Source organism: Hippocampus bargibanti, linkage group LG10, assembly GCF_051943395.1.
Source record: "Hippocampus bargibanti isolate YZ-2025 linkage group LG10, ASM5194339v1, whole genome shotgun sequence".
NCBI classification, from domain to species: Eukaryota; Metazoa; Chordata; class Actinopteri; order Syngnathiformes; family Syngnathidae; genus Hippocampus; species Hippocampus bargibanti.
In genome coordinates this window covers 6,629,265-6,652,090 of record NC_142743.1, presented here as the reverse complement: position 1 = coordinate 6,652,090, position 22,826 = coordinate 6,629,265, and the positions used below count along the sequence as shown (strand labels likewise).

At 46.4% G+C, this 22,826-nt stretch overlaps 1 long non-coding RNA gene across 1 annotated transcript in view; it reads left to right on the top strand.

The window, feature by feature from the left end:
- Positions 1-9,933, top strand: part of LOC148892234 (uncharacterized) — a 31,210-nt gene extending 21,277 nt beyond the window's left edge. Inside the window, exon 3 of the long non-coding RNA XR_016116224.1 lies at positions 7,159-9,933. This is a non-coding gene — a long non-coding RNA (uncharacterized LOC148892234). The remainder of the gene's footprint in view (positions 1-7,158) is intronic.
- The last annotated feature ends 12,893 nt before the right edge of the window (positions 9,934-22,826 follow it).

Below are 22,826 nucleotides of genomic sequence, written 5' to 3'. Positions count from 1 at the left end.
TTCTCTGAGCCCAAGCCCATCACAAATGTACTGTAACAAAGTAGATTCGTGTTTAAATTATAAGTGTCCCTACTATGTTAGAATGTGAGCCAAATGTCAACATTTTACCATGTTAATTATATCAAATGTAGATCACTTTTTTATAGCACCTCCGACCTTTCTGTGTGGCTTTTGCATGTTCTCCCCATTCCTGTGTGTTCTTTTTTCTCGGGTTTTTCCTCCCACATTCCCAAAACATGCATGGCTGGCTGATTGAACACTCTAGATTTTAGAGTGTTCACTTTCTAGAGTCTAGAAAGTCTAGATTGTCCCTAGGCATCAGTGTGGACAGTTGTTCCTCTCTGTGGGCCCTGCGATTGGCTGGGTCTCCCTCGCTAACTGCCCGAAGACAGCGGGGAAAGGCTACAGCACCCCCCGGCGGGCAGTTCTGAAAATGAAAAAGGGAGAAAATATACTTATAACAATTTGTAGGAAAGGAGAAGACTTGTTTTCTTGTTCTTCACGGTATTTACAGCACAGTTGCGCCTCTCCTGCTTTGAACCCAGCGACACACCCATGATGACCCATCAATTGGTTAAGGTAGTTGTGGATCAAGCCCACCTGTATCATATGATTCTCTAGCGACACGGTGCCTTAGAGCAACCACCTGTTTTGTTCTTCCCGAGCAGGAAGGGTGTTTATTTACACAAGTGAACGATGCATCCGGTGCACAATTGAACGCAGAGGTCAGGAAGAAACATATACAATAGTAATAAGCAGTCTTTTTAGAGTCAACTAACAATGAAGAAAATTGTTAGGTTTTGCTTCCGATTTTGTCAGATGGTTGGCAAAAGTATAGTACGATATGCTCATGGTCTTTCTGAACTGTTTCACAATCCATCATCAGTGTCTCTTGTAAAGTAGACAAGGTCTTCTTATGTTTGCCAGAAAAGCCAGATGGCCAGTCTGAGTCTGGCAAGAGCTCTGTATTTGTTCTTCTTAATCTATGTTACTTTTGATTTACTGACACTGACCTACCTACATGCCAGTTAGCAGTCTGGAATATGTTTATTGATACAAATCAGACAAAAGACAATGTATGGCCAACCTAGATGATCAGGGTTTGTTTGTCTTAAAGAGTTTGATGGTTCTCTTTATTTGTAGGTAGGTTCGTTGTCAGATCTCCCGGGCAGGTGACGCGCAGAGCTTGATCATGGCGTGGAGTCGAGCAAGTCGTGCCGTGATGTCCGTCCGATGCCCGGCGTGAGCCGGGCGCCTGAGCGGATCTTTGCAAGTCTCTTTGAGTCTGTGAGTCCAAGATGAGTCTGAGATGATTCTGCCCCGTGGTTCGCCCAATCTCTCTTACCCGCGACAGCGCCTTTTATACAATTTTCAAGCGTGTGCTATGCGTCAGGGTGAGACGCACATCAAGGAGATCAAGGAATTGAAAGACATGAAAGGGTTGAAAGGCGCACTTCAAAATCATACACACGTGTGACGCCACAGGGCTCCCCTCCTGGATCCAAAGTCGGTGAAAGCGATGAAGGAAAAATAAATAAAAACAAAAGTCATTGTGCGACATGGTGAGGCCAGGCAAGATGATGGTCACCGGGCATGGCGGGCGTCGGTGGGGTGGTTGCCGAGGAAGTTTCGTGGTGCCTGAAGTCGTTGTACGGGAGCATGGCAAAAAGTGCTCTACGACTGCCAGGTTGAGTCGATCGATGGAAACTTCCCTCGCGGCCGTCGAGTCGATGCCGGAAGGTCTTCTCACCGTGAGTTGTTCGGCTGGGATCGGTCAAGTCGGAGAATCGATGAGGGATTGTGAGGACGAAGAAGCGTGGGGTTGGTCATGCTGCCGGGCACGGACAGGCAGGTCATCGGCGACGGTGGCATTGATCGCGCTGCCATGGCGCTCTGCAGGACGCTGAGGAAGCACGCTGACGTCGGCGGCCGTGTCGGCCATGAAGCGTCTTCCCGAAGTCCGATCGTGGACATAAGCGATGTCCGACGATGTCCGATCGTGGACATATATGATGTCCGATCGTGGACATAAACGATGCAGTTAGTTGCAGAGTCGCCAGGCGAATTGAACGATGTTGGCCATCAGGGTGCAGCAGGTTTCACGGTGGGGTCGGGGCGCCCACGGGTGGTGGCGGCCCATCGGGAGCTCGGCTCGAGGGGTCTTGCTGTGAAGATGCCGGGTTCACGGGCGACTGGAAAATCTGGGTGTTTCCATTTGGAGAGTTGATTGTGCTGAGGAGGAGGGAAAAAAATCCTCCTGGCTGGCTCGCCAATAAAGAGTTTGATGGTTCTCTTTATTTGTAAGTAGGTTCGTTGTCAGATCTCCCAGGCAGGTGACGCGCAGAGCTTGATCGTGGCGTGGAGTCGATCAAGTCGTGCCGTGATGTCCGTCCAACGCCCGGCGTGAGCCGGGCGCCTGAGCGGTTCTGTGCAAGTCTCTTTGAGTCTGTGAGTCCAAGATGAGTCTGAGATGATTCTGCCCCGTGGTTCGCCCAATCTCTCTGTCCCGCGACAGCTCCTTTTATACAATTTTCAAGTGTGTGCTATGCGTCAGGGTGAGACACACATCAAGGAGATCAAGGAATTGAAAGACATGAAAGGGTTGAAAGGCGCACTTCAAAATCATACACACGTGTGACGCCACAGGCTCTCGTTGAAGCAGAAAAAAGTGATATTTAATGCTATGAAGTCCTTCCATCCATTCATTTCACAAACTGCTCATCCTCATGAGGGTTGCGGGCATGATTTGTATCATGAAAGTCAATACAAGAGTACAACTTGAAAATTTCCTTTGATGCATGAATGCAACTCTATCATCTCTTCTGGATGAACTGTGCTGAACATAGTTGCTATCAACTTTGGTCGCCGTGAATGCGAATGGCTTTTGGGGGAAAAAAGCTTGAATATTGTTGTTTATTTGAAATCATATTTAATTTGATTTGACAAAAGAGCTGCTACCATTGAACCACAGCTACCAAATGAACTTCCAAAAGCAAAAATATGGTCAATTTAATACCAGTACATTTACATAAACTCTAATATTGTCTAGGCCTTTAAAGGACAACAACCCCATTTTTCTAACTGACATCAGAAAAATGTTTTAGAGCATCTAAAATACCCAAAACACGCAAGCTGATATTTTTAGTCAAATGCAAAATACCAAGAAAAATGACTTAAAGTGTCTCAAAACTGCCACAAAATGAGCTCGGAACTGGGTAGATTCAGAAAGTCCCATCCCCTTGTTCGTGACTTCATGCCAGAATCCTCCTTCACAAACTGCTTTGCTCCAGAATCAAAACAATGGCTTCGGAGAGTTCAGATTCGGAGAAGATACTTTCTTGATACCCCTCCAGTTATGAATATGATTCAAATAGTTCTGAAGAGGAAGGCATAAATGTTTGCAATCGATTAAAGAAGTCCTTCCGTATCAATTTGAGCAGTCTGGACTCCAATGTAACGCCCAGAAAATGCACAAGATGGCGCACAAGCTACATTGGAAATGGGTTGATTTGTCCGCTGGGAATTTGTGAAAAATTGCCCCTTCTTTATGTTACCTCAATTGCCTGCGACACACAACGATTCAACATTGCGTTATTTGTGTAGTTTTCCTTCTAATTTCGCGATCAACACCGTGTTGTCAGACGAAAAAAAGTACCCAAAATGCTTTGTGTGTCGCTTTCTCGGTCAGGGGCGTTCCCTCCGCGACATCACTTAGGGCATCGTCATCAACTCGAAAATAAGACTTCATGAATATTCAGGGCGAGTCTTAAAACGTCAAATATAGCTATACGCGGTGGGATCTTTGTAAAATGCGCACAGTAGAAGTCATTTGAAGTGATTTTACAAATTATGGACGCAACTTGTCGGTTGTCCTTTAAGCCTCACATTTAATTTCACATTATTGCTGTTGGCCTTTTTAAGTAAAGTCCAGCTCGTATCGCCATTAATCACAGAACAGTCTTGAATTTGACTAATATTGGCAACAACTTGTGATCTGCAGATGAACCTCATGACAGCATACTATGAGGGACATGAGCATCAGCAGTGGCAGCCTGTGCATGTCAACATTAGGCCTTGAGTAGTGCCGCGTCTGAATCAATCCACAGCTGCCAGTGTGGTGTAATTTACAACACATCCGCTAGACTAGGGGATACCGTTGAGACGGGAAATAACTTGTGACTTGAAGAAATATAAGAAATACTGTCATCAAACTGCTTGAATTTACTATAAACGTGTGGATTTATAATAACCTCATGAAATTTTAATATTATTTGCTATTTTTGTTAGCTTCGGAGCTGTCCAACCTTTCTTAATGATGCCCATCAACTCTTGAAAAGTCTGTCTAGAAAATGGCTTTAACAGTATATCTGCAACCAATCTTCTGTGTGGTTGATCGTTATAAAAGCAGTTTTCGCAAAAACTATGATTGGCTAGTCATTAACCAAACCTCTGACGTTGACCAGAGCCTAAAAGAAGGTTCTTGTAAACCCCTTTTGGGTTGCCAACTCGAAATCAGATTGGTTAAAGCAACAGTTTAATCGACATATTTGATGCGACACCCTGAACAGGTAGCCACCCAATTGCAGGTCAGGCAGATACCATTCAACCATTCACGCTATCACTCACACCTAGGTACAATTTGGAGTGTTTGGAGTGTCATGCAAGTTTTTGGAATGTGCGAGAAGACCGGAGGACGAGGAGAATCCCGCACAGGCACGGGGAGAACATGCAAACTCCACACAGGGAGCCAAGACCAAGGACCTCTTTGCTGTGTCGTCAACGTGCTAACCAAACACTATATTTGTGATTTTGCAAGAGTCTTACAAAGTGCCACTGTTGGACCCTTACATTTTTAACTTCAAAGAGGAAATAGTGGAAGTAATTGTCATGATCTGGTTGGCGACCAACAGGTGGCACTGTCGGCCCCGCCTGCACCTGCACAGGGACTGGTCCACCCGATCAGTGGCAGACCACCACATTCAGATTGGCGACCAGTGGGTAGCGCAGTCAAAAGGACTCCCGGCACTACCATTCGGTGTCGGGTCAATGAATGCAATTGGATGCAATTGTATGTCATTGTATACTTTGTATGCAATTGTATGCATTGTATGCTGTCCATGTGTTTGTTTCATCTTGGCAGACTTTTATTCTTGGTCTTTATTTGAAACTTTGTATTTTTCTGTTTGGATGACTTTGATTTAGATTTTTGTTCCTGTTGACTTTATTTTAATACAATTTCTCAAATACAACCTGCTGCTCCCTTCTGCCTGCTTATTGGGATCCCCAACTGCCATCACCACCTTGCAAACCGTGACAGTCTTTGTGTTTTCTTTTTTCACTGCCCATTTTACGGTAAGATCAGAGCATTGTCATCAAATGGTAAGTATAGTGTTTGCTTCTTTCAATGTTGCTGTGCCGATGACCATTTTGTGTTTGGGAGTCTTTTACTGAGTGAGTTGCTTGTTCTGTAGCCACAAAGGGACATACGTCTTCTTTACAGATAAATACAGAGGGTTGTGTCAGGAAGGGCATCCGACGTAAAAACTTGGCCAAACCTCTAAAGATGGAGGACACTGATTTGCTGTGGCGACCCCTTGAAGGGAAAAGCCGAAAGGAAAAGAAGAAGTTGTTGTGCATCGTGTGGACCAGATGCGGATATTTTTTTTGAATTTTTGGCCACGACATTCATCAAGAAGGAGACTGTGCTGAGCAATTGCGCCTCTCGGCAGCACGAATATGCCAGCACTGTTTGTGATTGGGAGGATTGTTGGTGCCATTTGACTGTCATTGCTGGACAGCTCTGGGGCAATTGTACTTTTGTGCGTCTGTCATGGGCGGCATTTTCACAGCCCCCCCATTTGTTCAGCGGAAAGGTCGATGCTGGTGGACAGTCTCTGGATGTATGCGTGGCTTCAGGAGCCCATGGTGACAACAAAGAGGGGTCAGCGTCGAGCGCCTAAGCGTATGTGGAACTGCCGCGGCTTGGAATTGAAGCGGATTTACGTGGGACAGGAGATGTGAGACAATATGTTGTTGTCAATGGATGCTACACTGTAAAACCCAACAAGTTGAAAGTACTCAAAATTTTTATGGCAACTGATTACATCAAAATTTTTGAGTACAGTTTACTCAAAATTTTTGAGTACAGTTTACTCAAAATTTTTTTGTACAGTTTACTCAAAATGTTTGAGTAGTGGAAATAAATGTTATGAGTTTGACTGAACTTAAATGTTATGAGTTTGAATGAACTTAAAAGATGTACTTTCAGTTTACTCTGTTTTCTTGTTCTTAATTTTTAAGTTAAAATTAGGTTTCATATGTAAGCGTAACCAACTCAAATTTATGTTACCTGAAAAAATATATTCATGTAAACTGTACTTACATTTGCCTTCTATGTGTAAAAACAAAAACCCACCTCACATGTCTGTTTTAGTGCACATTTTTTTATTAAGGTTTGAAACAACCTTTGATAAAACATTCATGATAACAGTATCAAATGCACAGCATGTCCACATACCAAAACAACAAATAAACCCCTGAGCAGTTTTTTTTAGTAATTAACACAACATAGTGATAAAGATGTGAAATAAACACAACAACAAAACAAAAAAAAACCAACAAATTATACTCTGCTGTTCTGTGAAAAAATAAATTCTCTGACAAGCATAAACTTGAATAATTGCAAGAGAATACATTTCAATTTATAAGGTGCAAATCAAAGTAAAACTTACTAAAAACAAACTGTCTTTTTTCATTTCATGAATACTGTTTGGTGAAATCCAGGTTTACACATCAAATTATGAATAGAAAATCAGTCACAAACAGTACATCAATGTTTAGGTATACAAAGCAGAGTAAAACTATGAAATTACTTATCCAGTGTTGCTTTGTTCCGTAATATTGGAGGCACTGGTGCGTTCAAAGTCAGCTTTATTGTCAAATATGCTAATATGTATGACATACAGCACAGATGAAATTACTGTCCTCTCGGACCCAGCATCCAAGGCACTTATAATTACTTTAACAAACATAAACATGAAAACGCCAATTTGCCGGGAGAGGGTAGCCGTTGCGTGTTCACGCGCCGCCATCTTGGGAAAAAAAAAAAGAAAAAATAACAAATATGACAACACAAAGACACAGTCATTCATTCTTCAGGACTTGCTGTACCCTCTTTGTGATGACATGAAGCAGTTCTAGTTGAAAGAGGAGAGGATCAAAGCATCCATGTCAGCAGTGGATCAGGGACGTCATGGGGGAATTTATACGTCTACTACAAGCTAAATGTTGAAAGCAAACACGAAGCTGTAGCATCCATTGACGAAAAGACATTGTCTCACATCTCCTGCCCCACATAAATCCGCTTCAATTCCAAGCCACGACAGTTCCACAAACGCATCGGCGCTCTGCGCTGACGCTGCTTCCTTCTTATCGCGGGCTCCTCAAGCCATGCATCCATCCAACCGCATACTGTCCAACAGCACTGACCTTTCCACTGAACAAAGCGGGGCTGTGAAGATGCTGCCCATTACAGGCGCAAAAAAGCACAATGGCCCCAGAACTGTCCAGCGATGGTAGTCAAATGGCTCCGACATTCCTCCCATTCAAAAAAAGTACTGGCATATTCATGCTGCCGAAAGGCGCAACCGCTCAGCACAGTCTCCTCCTTGATGATTGTCGTGGCCAAAATGCTGAAAAACTGAAAAAAGCTGAAAAGTCTGTATCCCTTCCACGTGACGCACAACAACATAAAGTGACAAAAGAAAACACAATAACAAGACAAAAACAACAAAAAAAGCAAGGCTCGTGAGAGCACTTGCTGATGGCTGCCTACTCAGGCGCCATCTTGGAGAAAAAAAATATGGCATATATACCACGTAGGAAGGAAACACTCCTCAAACATTTAGCATTTTCATCATCCCAAACCTTTCTCCCTTGTTTCAGGCTTTCGGGGCAATAAAACATGAATGGATAAAAGGAAAATCCAACAGCCTTCTGCGGGATATGGATAAAGCTTGGCAATATTCATGTGTTTGTACTTGAGAAGAATCAATTAAAATGTATAGCTGTCATATCTGTTATTCATATTCACATCTTCTTTTATTCTTCGATAACTGTCAGGTAGCTCACTGCTTGAGGAAAGCGGGAGGAGAAAAATGTCTTCTTCCCTGCAGCATTTTCAAACCTGTCACAGATCACTAAAGTTAGGATCACTTCATTCAGGCGTGTGTTCAACACCCTTTTCATATAATGATTCCATAATTGAAAATATTTTGAATGAAATAAAATGTATGACATTTTTCTGCCACAACATAAAAAGGATCCAAATTTTGAACTCATTCACTGCCAGACGATGTGCAAAAAATGTGTCCCCTCGAGTGCCAGGGTTTTTGTCATTTTCACACAAATTGCAGTACCCACAGAATATTGTCTGTCCAAAAGGCTGTACAAAAGGCACATGCTAACCCCTCGTGTGAGGAAAAAAAATTACCAGAGTTCTGACCGGAGCTTGATCTTCACCCCCGCAAGAAAAAAACAAAACTCAAACAAATCCAGAAATGGCGCTCCACGTTTTGCTTTTCAATTCCCCAATAAATTTGGGAATGGCAGTGAATGAGTTAACATCCACTTGTCACGTTCTACTTCAGATCTCTCTTTTTTTGGGGTTGTGTGGTGAAGAGGCGATTCTATTTACGGCAAGTGCAGAGTATGGCTTAAGACGTCTTCACGTGAAGTTGATGTCCTGTGTTGCAACATTGAGTCTGAAAAGTGACTGTAGTACACACTGCAACCAGAAAACCAACACAATTTATAATAATAATAATAATAACACACACATAACACATTTAATTTCTAAGCGCCTTTCAAAACTCTCACGAACACTTTACAGCAGGGGTGTCAAAGTCATTTTTTGCCGCGGGCCACATTGTAGTTATGGTTTCCTCTCAAGGGCCGTTATGAATTTGGGGAACCCTTTAGAATGTTTAAATCCCTTCAAATATTACATATAGAGCACACAGCAAATTAATGAATAACTCGTTTTCAAATCTGAAGTCAAGAATAATGACTTTTATTGTGGTTGACATTCAAAAATATGAAATTTTGGCTCAGATTTTAGCAATCATCATGGAATTTAACAAGTTTGATTTGCTTTCGCGGGCCCAAAAAAATGATGTGGCGGGCGGGATTTGGCCCCCGGGCCTTTACTTTGACACCTGTGCTTTACAGTCACAGGATTTTTTCACCCTGAAGTAACACAGCAGCAAAGTTATGAAAGGAAGAGGAAAGGAAAAATTGAAGTAGAAAAACAAAATACAGACATGTCCCGACTGTATGCTACCGGGTTTTGTGAGAAAAGGGTTTGTGTGTAATAATAATAATAATAATAATACATTTCATTTCTAAGCGCCTTTCAAAACTCTCAAGGACACTTGACAATCACTGGATTTTTTTGTGCAGGTGAGCAGCGGAGCCATTCACGAATATGTTAAAGCAAATCATTCTTAAATATCGTGTTGGGATAGATAACATGCTATCTGTCCCTTTTTAAGTATGTTTACGTAATCTCAATTAAAGTCATTGCTACGCGTCACCTGTTTATTGACTGTTTTGTGTGGATTTTTAGATATGGGTCAAAATGAGCCACAATATATTTAATGTGATTTTTGTTCAACATGTCGAACAGGAGTGGTCCATCGATGAAAAGGTTTCTTCATTTGTCATCTGTACTTCTTTGAAGATGTCGGGTGTTTCGCTTTTCATCCAAGCGACTTCGTCAGCAAACGAAAATTTTGCTGGTACAGTGTATTGAATAGAGACAGTTAGACGGCGGAAAAAATCATTGGCACCGCCCTACCCACTTTCGAGGACTTGTACACTGCAAGAATCCAAACTAGGGCGCGGAAAATCCTACTGGACCCTCCGCACCCTGCCCACTACCTTTTCCAGCTAGTCCCCTCAGGCAGGCGCTACCGATCCATGCGCACCAAATCCAGCAGACATTTAAACAGCTTCTTCCCCCAAGCCATTAACTCTTTGAACTCTTTCAACAGTAGCCAAAATGGAACTGTATAGTGCCACTTAGCAGTTTTTTTCTGACGACGATACTAGTGCAGCGTGTTCTCCCGGAAACAAATTCCGTGTGTGTTCTACATACTTGGCACTAAAGATGATTCTGATTCTGATTCTGATTACATAACTTTGCTTTCATTTGGCAGCCTATCTTTTCAATGCACTAATTTTTGTCTTAAAATGTTTATCGGTTTGAAATCAGTAGGAATTTTGTGTTGTCAAAGGACCCTTTGTGGTTTTTCAGAAACCCCTGTAACTGCAATGTAAGGCACTCCTCCTCTTCTTTTTGTATCTTAAGGATTTTTGGTTTCATTCCCTATTCTTTTCTTTTGACATTTGTTAAAAGACCACTGAGTGTCGTTTGTTCAACATAATAGCCTGCTTTAATGCCTGCTAAAAATGCAATGTATTTATGTCATTATCGTGGAAGTGTCATTTTGTGACCTATTGTCAACACTAAACTCACTAAAATTAAGTGCACTGTTCATAAAACTTGTTGAAGTGTTTATGGGATTTAATTCAGTTTTGGTCAAGCACACACCCGCATCATGATGCCTTGCAGACTTCAAGTTGAAGGTGTTCAAACTAGTCAGGTGAGAACCTCATGGCCAAATTCACAAAATATTTTTATAGCGCGAAAATGTATAACTAAGCAAATGGATAGCGTGTAATTTACAAAGCATGGTGAATTGTTAGATTGCGAAGCAGAATGAGTGTCGGTTCACCCGTTATTTGGGCATTGACGGAGAATTTGTCGACCTCAATGCAATTGAGCCTTAGTGATAAACTAAGCATCAGTATACCGTTCACTCACACTTGCATGAGCTTGTGTGGTGTATCTAATGTGAGGGAGAGTGGGATCATCGAACCTCAAATGTGCAGGAAAAGAATATCAAATCAAAAGCAAGCAAACAAACAAAAATAAGGAAGGAAGGTCTGATACCTGGCCGCTTCACTTCCGTTTTGTTTTGAGGGGCCACTGGCACATCTTGACAGACAAGTGAAGTGAGAAGTAAGAAGTGAGTCAAGGCTATCTGATGTCACTCTGTGTTACTTACAAATGCACGTGGGTGATTTGTTTTCTTCCAAACAAGAAGAGTGAAAAGTGCTTTAGTTCATGCGTATTGGTATAGCTCGACTTCCGAGAAGGGCAGTCATGTAAAATGTAATCAATGTTACACCTCCATAAAAACACCGTCTACCTTGCACCTTTGAAAAACAATTCTGTACAGGCTTTTTCGGATAGCTCTTCTCGAAGAAACTTGTGGAGCCCTGACAAGGCATCAGTCGTAGGAAATTACTCATTCTCAGTCAGAGGGGTGAAAAGTAGAGTTGAGCAGTTTGTGTGAAGCAACGGTTCTGGAAGTGTATGTTGTGGTGCATTAAATCATAGGTTCCAGATGGAAGTCTCTCCTTGTGTTCCTTCAGACCGAAAGTTTCAGAGGAAGTGCTGTTTATCAAAACTTTAAAATCACAGTGACTGAAAGTCAGCCGCACCAAGGTGAGCCAATACCGTATCCACGCCTTGATTTTCTTTTCTTGTGAGTTTTTTTTTACTAAACTTTTTGGTGATCTGTATCCATATCTTAGTGTTTTTGATATTTAGCATCCATATTGCCTCTATCTATAAGGAGTTTTGTGATGACCCCCAGACCAAAAGTGGAGTGTGGAGAATATCACAAATCTTGTGTGAGCAGCTGCTAATGTTTATGATTGTGTCCCCCTAGATGGGGCAATCTCAACGGAGGCTCTATTCCTTCGGATGCAGTTGGATCACAGAAAACCTCCATTAGTAAAGATATGGGGTTTTCACCTGATCCTATTAGTAATGGTAAGAAACATGTTTTCTTTTATTTAGTCAATAGGAAGTAAATGGTACAAAAGATGATCGGAAATATCACAAACACGAACCTTCTCGTGATATAGCTGCAGGACAAACCAGTACGAAAGCAGAGAATGATCTGCTGAAGAATCTGACAATTCCTTCTGGCTCTTTGCCACACATTTCTTGCTTTTCACTTTTATTTATTTCTGTTCTGGCAGTAGAACATAGATATTTTTGAAGGCTGTAGATATTGAAGGCTAACACACACACACACACGCACACGCATGCACACGCACAGACACACACATACATACATATGCAAACAATAAGAAAATATTTATCTGGTTTTGTTAAAAGCACATCATAGTGTCATGAGCCAGTTGACAGCGGGGCGGGGCCTCCGTTCCCGCCGCTCGCCAGCTGCTGTCAATTCCCTCCTCATTAACTGTGGACATTTAAACCCGACGCTGGCATCCACCCAGCGTCGGAAGATACTTCGCCTTACGCCAAGCTAGTACGTGGAACTTGTTACCAGTACGTTATTTGCTTCGCCCGAGGAATGATTTTAGCCACGAACGCGTTTGTTGTTTGCACCGCGTCGTAGGTTGTTTTGCACCCTCGTGTGCCACTTTATTTTCTTGGTTAGTGTGGTTGGGTGGATTGCCGCCACTCACCCACTAACATTGTCAGTTGTCATTTTGAGTTTGTTTCACGAGTTGTTACCGGGTCCGCGTATTTTCGGACCCGCGCTTTATGTTAATAAATCCTTTGCCGGTACCCACGCCTCTGTCCTGCTCTACGATCCACCGCCTATACCACACGTTCCTGCTCGCCAGCTGCCACTGTCGCCGCCGGAACGTGACAGAATCTTCCGACCAACATGGATCCTGCGGATAGTAACCGAATCTTCTCCGTCCTCGCTCAGCAGGCGGAGCAGCTCGGCCAAGTGGTGCCCGCCATCGCGGAGATCCGCCGCGACATCACCCGGTTAGCCCAACGGGTAGATAGACTTGAGGCCAGCGGCGCCTTCGTCGCGGGGGCCGTCCCTCCCCAGACTTTGAGCCGCGAACCCAACATCCCACATCCCACCCGTTACGGAGGGGAGCCCGGGCGCTGCGCGCAATTCCTGCTGCAGTGCTCCATAGTTTTCGACCAGCAACCCTCCGTATACACCACGGACGCGGCCAAAGTGGCTTACGTCACCAGCCTGCTTGCCGGACCCGCAGCCGCTTGGGCGTTGGCCGTCTGGGAATCTCGGCCGGAGCTCCGAGCCTCCTTCCCGGACTTCGTCGCCGAGTTACGGCAGGTTTTCCATCTCCCGGTGAGTGGGCAGGCAGCGGAGTCCCAGCTGTGGACCTGCCAGCAGGGTAGCCGATCGGCGGCGGAGTATTCCGTCGCCTTCCGCGTCCTGGCTGCCGCCAGCGGGTACGACGACCGTGCGCTGCGAGGGATGTTTCGGCGCGGGCTCAGCGCGGCGTTGAAAGACGAGCTGGCTACCCGCGACGAGTGCTCCAGCCTTCGCGAGCTGATCTCCCTCACGCTGCAGCTGGACAACCGGATGCGAGACAGGGCCCGGGAGCGGGCTGCCCAGGCAAAACTCGAGCCGCCAGCAGGGACCCGAGGGGGTGCCCGGACCTTTCCGCGTGGGGGGCACGCGGCCGTGGAGCCGATGGAGATGGGGGTCGAAAGGGCCGTTGAGCGGGCGCCGGAGCGACGCAACACCGGCCCGGCATGCCAGCTCTGCGGCAAGTTGGGTCATCTAGCCCCGGACTGTCCCAGTTGGGAGCTTCCCGGAAAGACCCCCAGTGACTGCAAGTTACCCCGTCCACACAAGCAACGGGTTCCCTTAAGGTCCGCGGGGGGGTTCACGTCGCGGAGACTGGAGCTGGATGCCGTTATACACGGTCCCACCAGGACAATGTCCGTTCGGGCCTTAGTGGACTCGGGGGCCGACGGCTGTTTTATAGACCCGCGCGTCGTGTCGGCGTTGGGGTGTCGGGTTGTTCAGCTGGGGGCGAGTCGGAGCATACTCGATCTCGACGGTCGGTTACTCGCCGAGGTTACGCAAGAAACCGTGCCGCTTCGACTCGTACTCTCGGGCAATCACGTGGAAAACCGGCGGTTTTTCGTGATGCGTTCACGCTCGGTTCCCATCGTGCTCGGGTTACCTTGGCTGGGGACCCACAATCCGGCCATTTCGTGGGACGGACCTACCATTCAGGGGTGGAGCCCCCTCTGCTACGCTCACTGCCTCCGGTCGGCCGCGGGTGGGCCGGCACCATCTCACAGCTACCCTAGGGAGGAGATTAGCCTAGAGGGGGTGCCGCCCTGTTACCACGACTTACGACAGGCGTTCAGCAAGGACCGCGCCCTGTCGTTACCACCGCACCGTCCCTATGATTGCGCCATTGACATTCAGCCCAACGCTCCGTTTCCCAGTTCTCGTCTGTACAACGTTTCCCAACCCGAACAACAGGCTCTCCGGGACTACATTGACTCTTCGCTCGCGGCCGGGCTCATTCGGCCATCACGGTCACCTCTGGGAGCGGGGTTCTTTTTTATCACTAAAAAGGATAAATCGTTGCGTCCGTGCGTGGACTATCGGGGACTCAACGAAATAACTATAAAGAACAAATACCCGCTCCCACTGATTGACTCCGCCTTCGCGTCCCTCCAGGCCGCGACCATCTTCACTAGACTGGACCTCCGGAGCGCTTATCATCTTGTTCGGGTCAAAGAGGGGGATGAATGGAAGACCGCATTTAAGACACCTCTGGGACACTTCGAGTACTTGGTGATGCCGTTTGGTCTCACCAATGCACCCGCTGTGTTCCAGAACCTTATTAATGATGTCTTGAGGGATTTTCTGAATATTTTCTGTTTTGTGTATTTGGACGACATTTTAATTTTTTCAGAGTCCCTTGAGGCACATCGCCAGCACGTCCGGCTAGTTCTGCAGCGGCTGCTGCAGAATCGACTATACGTCAAGGCCGAGAAATGTGAATTCCACACCTCCTCCTTATCCTTCCTGGGCTTCATCGTGGAGCGGGGGCAGATCCGGGCTGACCCAGCCAAGACCGAAGCGGTAGTAGAATGGCCCACACCTACCTCTCGCAAGCAGTTACAACGCTTCCTGGGGTTCGCCAACTTCTACCGCCGCTTCATCCGGGACTACAGCCGGAAAGCCCTCCCCCTCACCCAACTCACCTCCACTAAGACCCCGTTCAGGTGGACGAGAGAAGCGGACGCCGCGTTCCGGCTGCTGAGAGAGGCTTTCTCTCACCCCCCAGTTCTCCGCCATCCAGACCCCAACGGCGCGTTCATTGTGGAGGTAGACGCCTCGGACTCAGGTGTTGGGGCAGTACTCTCCCAACGCTCCTCAGTCGACCAGCAGCTCCACCCCTGCGCCTTCTTCTCACGCCGCCTCAGCTCCGCCGAAGCCAACTACGACGTGGGCAACAGGGAGCTGCTCGCCGTCGTATTGGCTCTTCAGGAGTGGAGGCACTGGCTCGAAGGGGCGAAGGAGCCGTTCACCGTGCTTACGGACCATAAGAACTTGGCGGTCATCCGGGCCGCCAAGAGGCTGAACGCACGCCAGGCACGGTGGGCGCTGTTCTTAACACGCTTCTCCTTCACCCTAACCTACTGTCCAGGAACAAAGAACACCAAGCCCGACGCCCTCTCGCGGATCCACGAGCCAGCAGACAAGGAAGACCTTGCGGAACCCATCCTGCCCGGCCGCCAGATCATGGGGGCGCTCCAGTGGGAGGTCGAACGGAGGGTCATGGAATCATTAAAAGGTACCCCGACTCCCGAGAAGTGTCCCACAGGCAGACTGTTCGTTCCCCAGTCGCTGCGCTCGGAGGTGCTCCAGTGGGGGCACGCATCCAAGGTGGCGTGTCACCCAGGGGTGAGCCGCACCGAGCACCTCGTCTCCCAGCGATTCTGGTGGCCGCGGCTCCGCGACGACGTGGCGGACTTTGTTAAGGCCTGCCCGGAGTGCGCCTGTGGCAAGGTCTCCCATCAGCCTCCGGCAGGACTGCTCCGCCCCCTACCTGTCCCCCCGCGCCCTTGGTCCCACATATCAGTGGATTTCATCACCGGCCTCCCCCCATCCCGTGGTAAGACGGTCATTCTCACGATAGTGGACCGGTTTTCTAAGTCGGCACACTTCGTGCCGTTGACCAAGTTGCCGTCCGCCATTGAGACGGCGACACTATTGGTCAAACACGTCGTCCGTCTCCACGGGATCCCCACTGACATCGTGTCGGACCGAGGGCCCCAGTTCGTATCCCGGGTCTGGAAGCGTTTCTGCAGGTCCATGGGGGCGTCGGCCAGCCTGTCCTCCGGTTACCATCCACAGTCCAACGGCCAGACCGAGCGGAAGAACCAGGACCTGGAGGCGGCCCTGCGCTGCGTATGCCTTCATCGTCCCTCGGCCTGGTCCATCCATCTCCCGTGGGTGGAATATGCCCACAACACCCTGGTCTCCTCAGCCACAGGTCGGTCACCGTTTATGTCGGCTTATGGCTACCAGCCGCCGCTCTTTCCCACACAGGAAGGGGAGGTGGAGGTCCCGTCGATACAACACCATCTTCGGCGGGCCCATCGGGTATGGAGGGAGACCAGGGCAGCCCTATCACGTACGGCAGTCCGGAACCAGAGGGTCGCGGATCGCCGTCGCCGTTCCGCGCCAGCCTACCAGGTGGGCCAGAAGGTCTGGTTGTCCACAAGGGACCTACGGCTGGCCGGGACAACCCCCAAATTGGGTCCGCGTTTCGCGGGCCCCTTCACTGTGGAGGCCATCATTAACCCGGTCGCGGTCCGACTTCGGCTGCCCGCCTCCATGAAGATCCACCCGGTTTTCCATGTATCTCTCATCAAACCGGTGGAGTCCAGCCCCTTGGCCCCCCCTCTTGCCCAACCCCCCCCCCGCGGATGGTGGACGGAGGACCGGCATACGCAGTGCGGGAGATCCTGGATTCACGCCGCAGGGGAAAGGGCATCCAGTACCTGGTCGACTGGGAGGGCTACGGACCGGAGGACCGTCAATGGGTTCCGCGAACCTGGATTCTGGACCCGTCGCTCCTGAGGGACTTCCACGAGGCTCACCCGTCGAAACCAGGCGGGCCGCCAGGAGGCGTCCGTTGAGGGGGGGGTACTGTCATGAGCCAGTTGACAGCGGGGCGGGGCCTCCGTTCCCGCCGCTCGCCAGCTGCTGTCAATTCCCTCCTCATTAACTGTGGACATTTAAACCCGACGCTGGCATCCACCCAGCGTCGGAAGATACTTCGCCTTACGCCAAGCTAGTACGTGGAACTTGTTACCAGTACGTTATTTGCTTCGCCCGAGGAATGATTTTAGCCACGAACGCGTTTGTTGTTTGCACCGCGTCGTAGGTTGTTTTGCACCCTCGTGTGCCACTTTATTTTCTTGGTTAGTGTGGTTGGGTGGATTGCCGCCACTCACCCACTAACATTGTCAGTTGTCATTTTGAGTTTGTTTCACGAGTTGTTACCGGGTCCGCGTATTTTCGGACCCGCGCTTTATGTTAGCCGGTACCCACGCCTCTGTCCTGCTCTACGATCCACCGCCTATACCACACGTTCCTGCTCGCCAGCTGCCACTGTCGCCGCCGGAACGTGACACATAGACACGGGGGTGTGGGTTGGGGTGGGGGATTTGGATACATTGCTTTGCAGAGATAGCCGGAAAGGTATGAGCAGGAAAAATATGCGCCTTTTGACCTCAAAGGAAGTGTTTATTCAAGTTTCCAAGTAGGCTTTGCAAGTGTGCTCATAACCAGCATTCAACTCAAGGCCCTTTATCAGGGACCAGGAGGATTAGTACTACAACCCAAATCACTGTTATCTACCCAAACAATCCAAATGTTTTCAAATTAAGATTAAAACAAATTGTGGAAGAATATTCTGAATATTCTCCCATCATGGTGATGGGAGGATTCTGCATCTTAAAGTGTATCTCTGACAATCACTTTGGATATATTGCTTCAAAACATTGGAAAGTTGGTGTTTACATTTCTGTGCACATTCTTATATTTGCTAAAATAATCCAATTGGCAAATTTTAATGCACTGCTCCATATTTGGAATGGATATGACAAGTCGCTGACCGAGAGGTCCCTTGCTTTCACCATTTGCAATTAAGTGACACAACAGATCACTTGGCTATAGATGTAAATCTTTTTTGATCACTAATAAGCTGTCATAAATATCTGGAATCCACCCGGCTGGTTCGATGAACGTGCACATGAGATCCAGGGAATATGAGGCAGACAATTGTTAAACCAGGTTGAAGCGATTGTTCAGCTCATCCACCATATTGTATGTGTCCTTAATAATAGATATATATTCGGCAGATTATGTAAAACTAAGCAAGGGTAATAAAGTCAAAAGCAACAAAAAAAAACTTTTTTTCATCAATGAATGCAGCAGCTTCTTGTTTGCATTCAAAACTCAGCTTAAAGCAGATGTGTGCACATTTTCGCCCTGACGTCCCTGATCCACTGGCGAAAGAACATTTTGATCCTCTCCATTTTCATGTATAGCTTCTTCATACAACAAAGAGGATGCAGAAAAGTGGCTACGATTGAATGCTTGTCTGTGTCTGATGAGGTGTGTTGTACGTTACTTTGTTATTACGTTATTATGACTTCAACCTGCTGCTGCATGATTGTTTGCCATTACAGCATGTCGTATTCTTTTTTTCTTCTTTCTTCCTTTCATTCCTTTGCAGCTGTAAAATACTGTATTTGGAACTTTGCGGGATGAATAAAGGGTTTCTTATTCTTTATCTGATAATTCCTTATTTACTCCATAAGGATTTTGCTTGATGATACCTCTCCAAGGAAGAAGCATATTCAGAAATTAACAAACACACAGAGGAAGAGAAAGGCCATCTGTTCCCTAACACTACTGAGGTTCACCACTTCACCAAACTGAACGTGAAAGTGTCACATTTACACAGAGGCACCGTATCTTCACACCATAAATATTCCCACACAGTCAGAATAACCAGAAAGCACACAAATGTGCACATGTGCACAAATGCATCCAACAGCAATTATGAAGGCATTTAGAAAATTGTGCCCTTTGCCCTGTTTTCTTTTAATAGCATCAATCAAAGACAGTAATGCTGAGAAAGGCCGACTTTCTCTCTCATTTTCCCGTCTGTATCACTTCGTGTGTCCTGCCCTTGACAAAGACAAGGACGGGCTCAGACAGCCTGGGAACGGCCAACTACTAAAAGAGCCGAGCAGCACAACTTCAAAGGCCAACTCTTTTGCACAGCAGCTTAAGCACACCCACACATACACAAACAGCGGCTTACATATTTGGGGTTACTTCCTCTGAAGTTCATTACGAGTGACAGAACTATTAATCTCTTTGAGGCAGGCATTTGCGTCAACTAAAAGAGGAGAGATCAGTTCATAAACAGCTCTCCGACATGTTAAAAAAAGGTTTATTTTATTTGTGTTTGTTATCAATCTATGTTCTAATTTGAGGACATAGATAGAACATAGAACATGTTTGAACACTTTGAAGACAAAAGAAAGCGAAAACAATCATTTTCATAATTGGTGAAAAGGTGGTTGGTGGAAAAAATGGATGGATGAGTAGACATCTCCTCCCACTTCCTCTGATCTTTCACAGCAGTCTCACGAGAAGAACGCATCCCTCCACACTCATCTAGTACATTTAATCTTAAGTGGCAATATTAGAAGCCTGAGCTCGTGCCAAAACAAATGTGCCGAACACACACACGCACACGCACGCACACACAAGCACGGACACATGCACTCACTCAAGCATAGGCACACACATGCACACACACACACAGCTGTCTGTTCACAAAGGGCAAGAAAGTACAACCACAGATGTCACATGAGCACATGACTAAAGGAGAGTGCGAACGAGTTAGGCAAAAACTGAGCAGAATAACGTGAGAACAGAGGAGGAGAGTATCAAGTGTGGGAGGGACAAATATGATGGATACAAGATGTGTGAAGATTCATGCACATGATGAAAGAGTTTGAGAGGTTATTTTGAGTTACTGGAGCGAGACTTGGAGCAATGTGAGAATAACAGCATTAGCAAGACAGCGAAGGTCACTTTGACATGATTAAAATCTTGAAGCTACACCTGATAGGATAATGGTGGAAATGGGCTTGCATGTGATTGTTGCACAATGTTACTGACGGAAAGCTGAGAAGGGCAACTCTGGTTAATAAATATTTGAGCACTGATTGATCTATATTAGCGTTCTAGTGTCCAATGGTCACTCGCAAAACATGTTGAACCCATTACATGATCCCACGGTGGAATGCATCACCCTTCCCACCCACCCCATTACCCTGACTTCTGCATGCTTAAGTCAGAGAAGGCGTGCACACTTTTTTTTTTTTTAATCCGTGCAAATAATCCCATCGATTTCAGCACATCGCCAAAGCACCTTCATGAAATGGGTGGAGTGACCTTGAAATGATGGTCTTCCCTCCCTCTCAAATTTGGCGGAACGTGTATTCTCCCAGAGACTTTTCACCTTTGCACACCTGAAGTTGTGCTAGGTTTGGTGAGGATGAAACATCATGTTGCATATGAAACATCATGTTACATATGCGGGCACACGTGGGCAATAAACACTCACCAACTGCCCAAAGATAATGTTTCAACGACAGCCAAACATCAACATATTAAATTGTGACAAACAGTTTACTTCTTTTACTGCACCACTGGCCTTCCTGTGTGGCGTTTGCATGATCGCCACATTCCCTCGTGTTTTTTTTTTTCCTCCCGCCGTCCAAAAACATGCATGGCACGTTTATGGACCATCTTTTCTTCACAATTGGGTCGCAGGGCGTGCTATCCCATCTCTCTTAGGGTAGAATTGTTTGCCACCCAATCTCGGGGCGTATGCTCTCTCACTCGCTCTCTCTATCTCTCTCACTATATACAGTATATATATGTCTGTGTGCGTGTGTGTGCGTGTGTGTGTGTGTGTGCGTGTGTGTGCGTGCATGCGTGTGCATGTGTGTGTGTGTGTGTGTGTGTGTATGTGTGCGTGTTTGTATCTGTATATGTGTGTATGTATGTAAACACCACACTTACATTAGCCATATTTGCTGCACCAGAAATTGTTACCTTTCAGACGCACTGAAACACACGTGTCCCATATTGCTGTGTACGCGTGTCTGTTCATTCATGTATTTGTTTCAATGTATTCATGTTTTTGTTTTATTTTTGCTCTGCGTCTGTTTCTGACATCAAATTTGTTTCTTGAAGCTGTCTGTCTGTCGCCAACAAAGAGCAAAATGGCTCCATGTGGGTTGGCCTGGAATACTGATGGCAACATAGTGATGGACAAACGATGCCCACCTTTGTTTTTATGTATAATCTATACGGCTTTTGTGTTCACTTACCATCTCAACTCAACTTGACTGAACTGTATTTATAGAGCCCTTTAAACAACCACCGCTGTACTCACATTTCTGTAAATGGAGCCCCTATCGTAAATACATCAATAAACAATAAATAACAAAGACAGAAGGAAACAATTGTTCACCGCTCAGTGGAATATGCGTTGAAGGCCGACTTAAGCACAAAGAGGGATAAAGAAGGTTATGTGACAGTTCCTGGGGACAGGTGGCAAAGCGTTTCTCAGTGTTTGCATATAATGTGTCAAGAACGGAAAGAATGTGTCACACAAGGATTAAGCAGCCATACCAGGCACAAGAAGCTATAACTGCAAGTGCGAGCAGGGTGCAAACAGCCGGAAAAATTATGTCCAGGTTTTCCAGTAACCCAGGTACTTATTCAGTGGACCGTATGCCCGCACACAGGCACACACACACACACGCACACAGACACACACACACACACACACACACACACACACACACACACACACCCACACACACACACACACACACACACACACACACACACACACACACACACACACACACACACACACACACACACACTGATTAACTCATTCACTGCCATTCACAAATTCACAAAAATTATGACGTAGAGTGACATTGCCGAAGTAGTTCGTTTTTTTTTTCTTGTACCGACAAAGCGCTGGCCATACCTCTGGCAATGTTTTGTTCCTTCCACCAGGGCACAGCATTTCTCTTTTTTCCCCCATGTTAGAGCTTTGTTCCAGCTTCAGCTGTTGTTAAAGCACTTTATAAACCAACATGTATGTATTGCATTGTATTTTGGACAGCCACCCTCATTTCAAGCTCATATAACTCCAAACCAATATAATTTAGAAATTAACTCTTTTTTTTTTCTGATGAAAGAAGAGAGTGTAAGGTTTCTTACTCTGCATTGGATGTTTATGTAGTCCTAAAACTCAATATTCTGTGGGTCCTGGAATTTGAGTGACAATGACAAAAGCCCTGGCACGTTTTTGCACGTCTGGCAGTGAATGAGTTCAAAATCAAGTAACATTAAAGAGGTTAAGAACCTGTCGCCTGTCTTTCAGGCCGTAATGCGACCACAGGGAGGTCCATTCCTTCAAGTATATGAATTACTGTCATGATCTGGTTGGCGAGCAACGGGTGGCGCTGTCGGCCCCGCCTGCACCTGCACAGGTGCTGGTCGTCCCGATCAGTGACAGTGAAAAGGACTCCCGGCACGACCATTCGGTGTCGGGTCATTGTATGCTTTGTATACAATTGTGTATGCATTGTATGCTGTGCATGTGTTTGTTTCATCTTGGCAGACTTTTACTCTTGGTTTTTCCTTTGATACTTTGTATTTTTCTGTTCAGATGATTTTAACGTTTTAGATTTTGTTCCTGTTGACTTTATTTTAATACAATTTCTCAAATACAACCTGCTGCTCCCTCCTGCCTGCTTTTTGGGAAACACAACTGCCATCACCACCTTGCAAACCGTGACA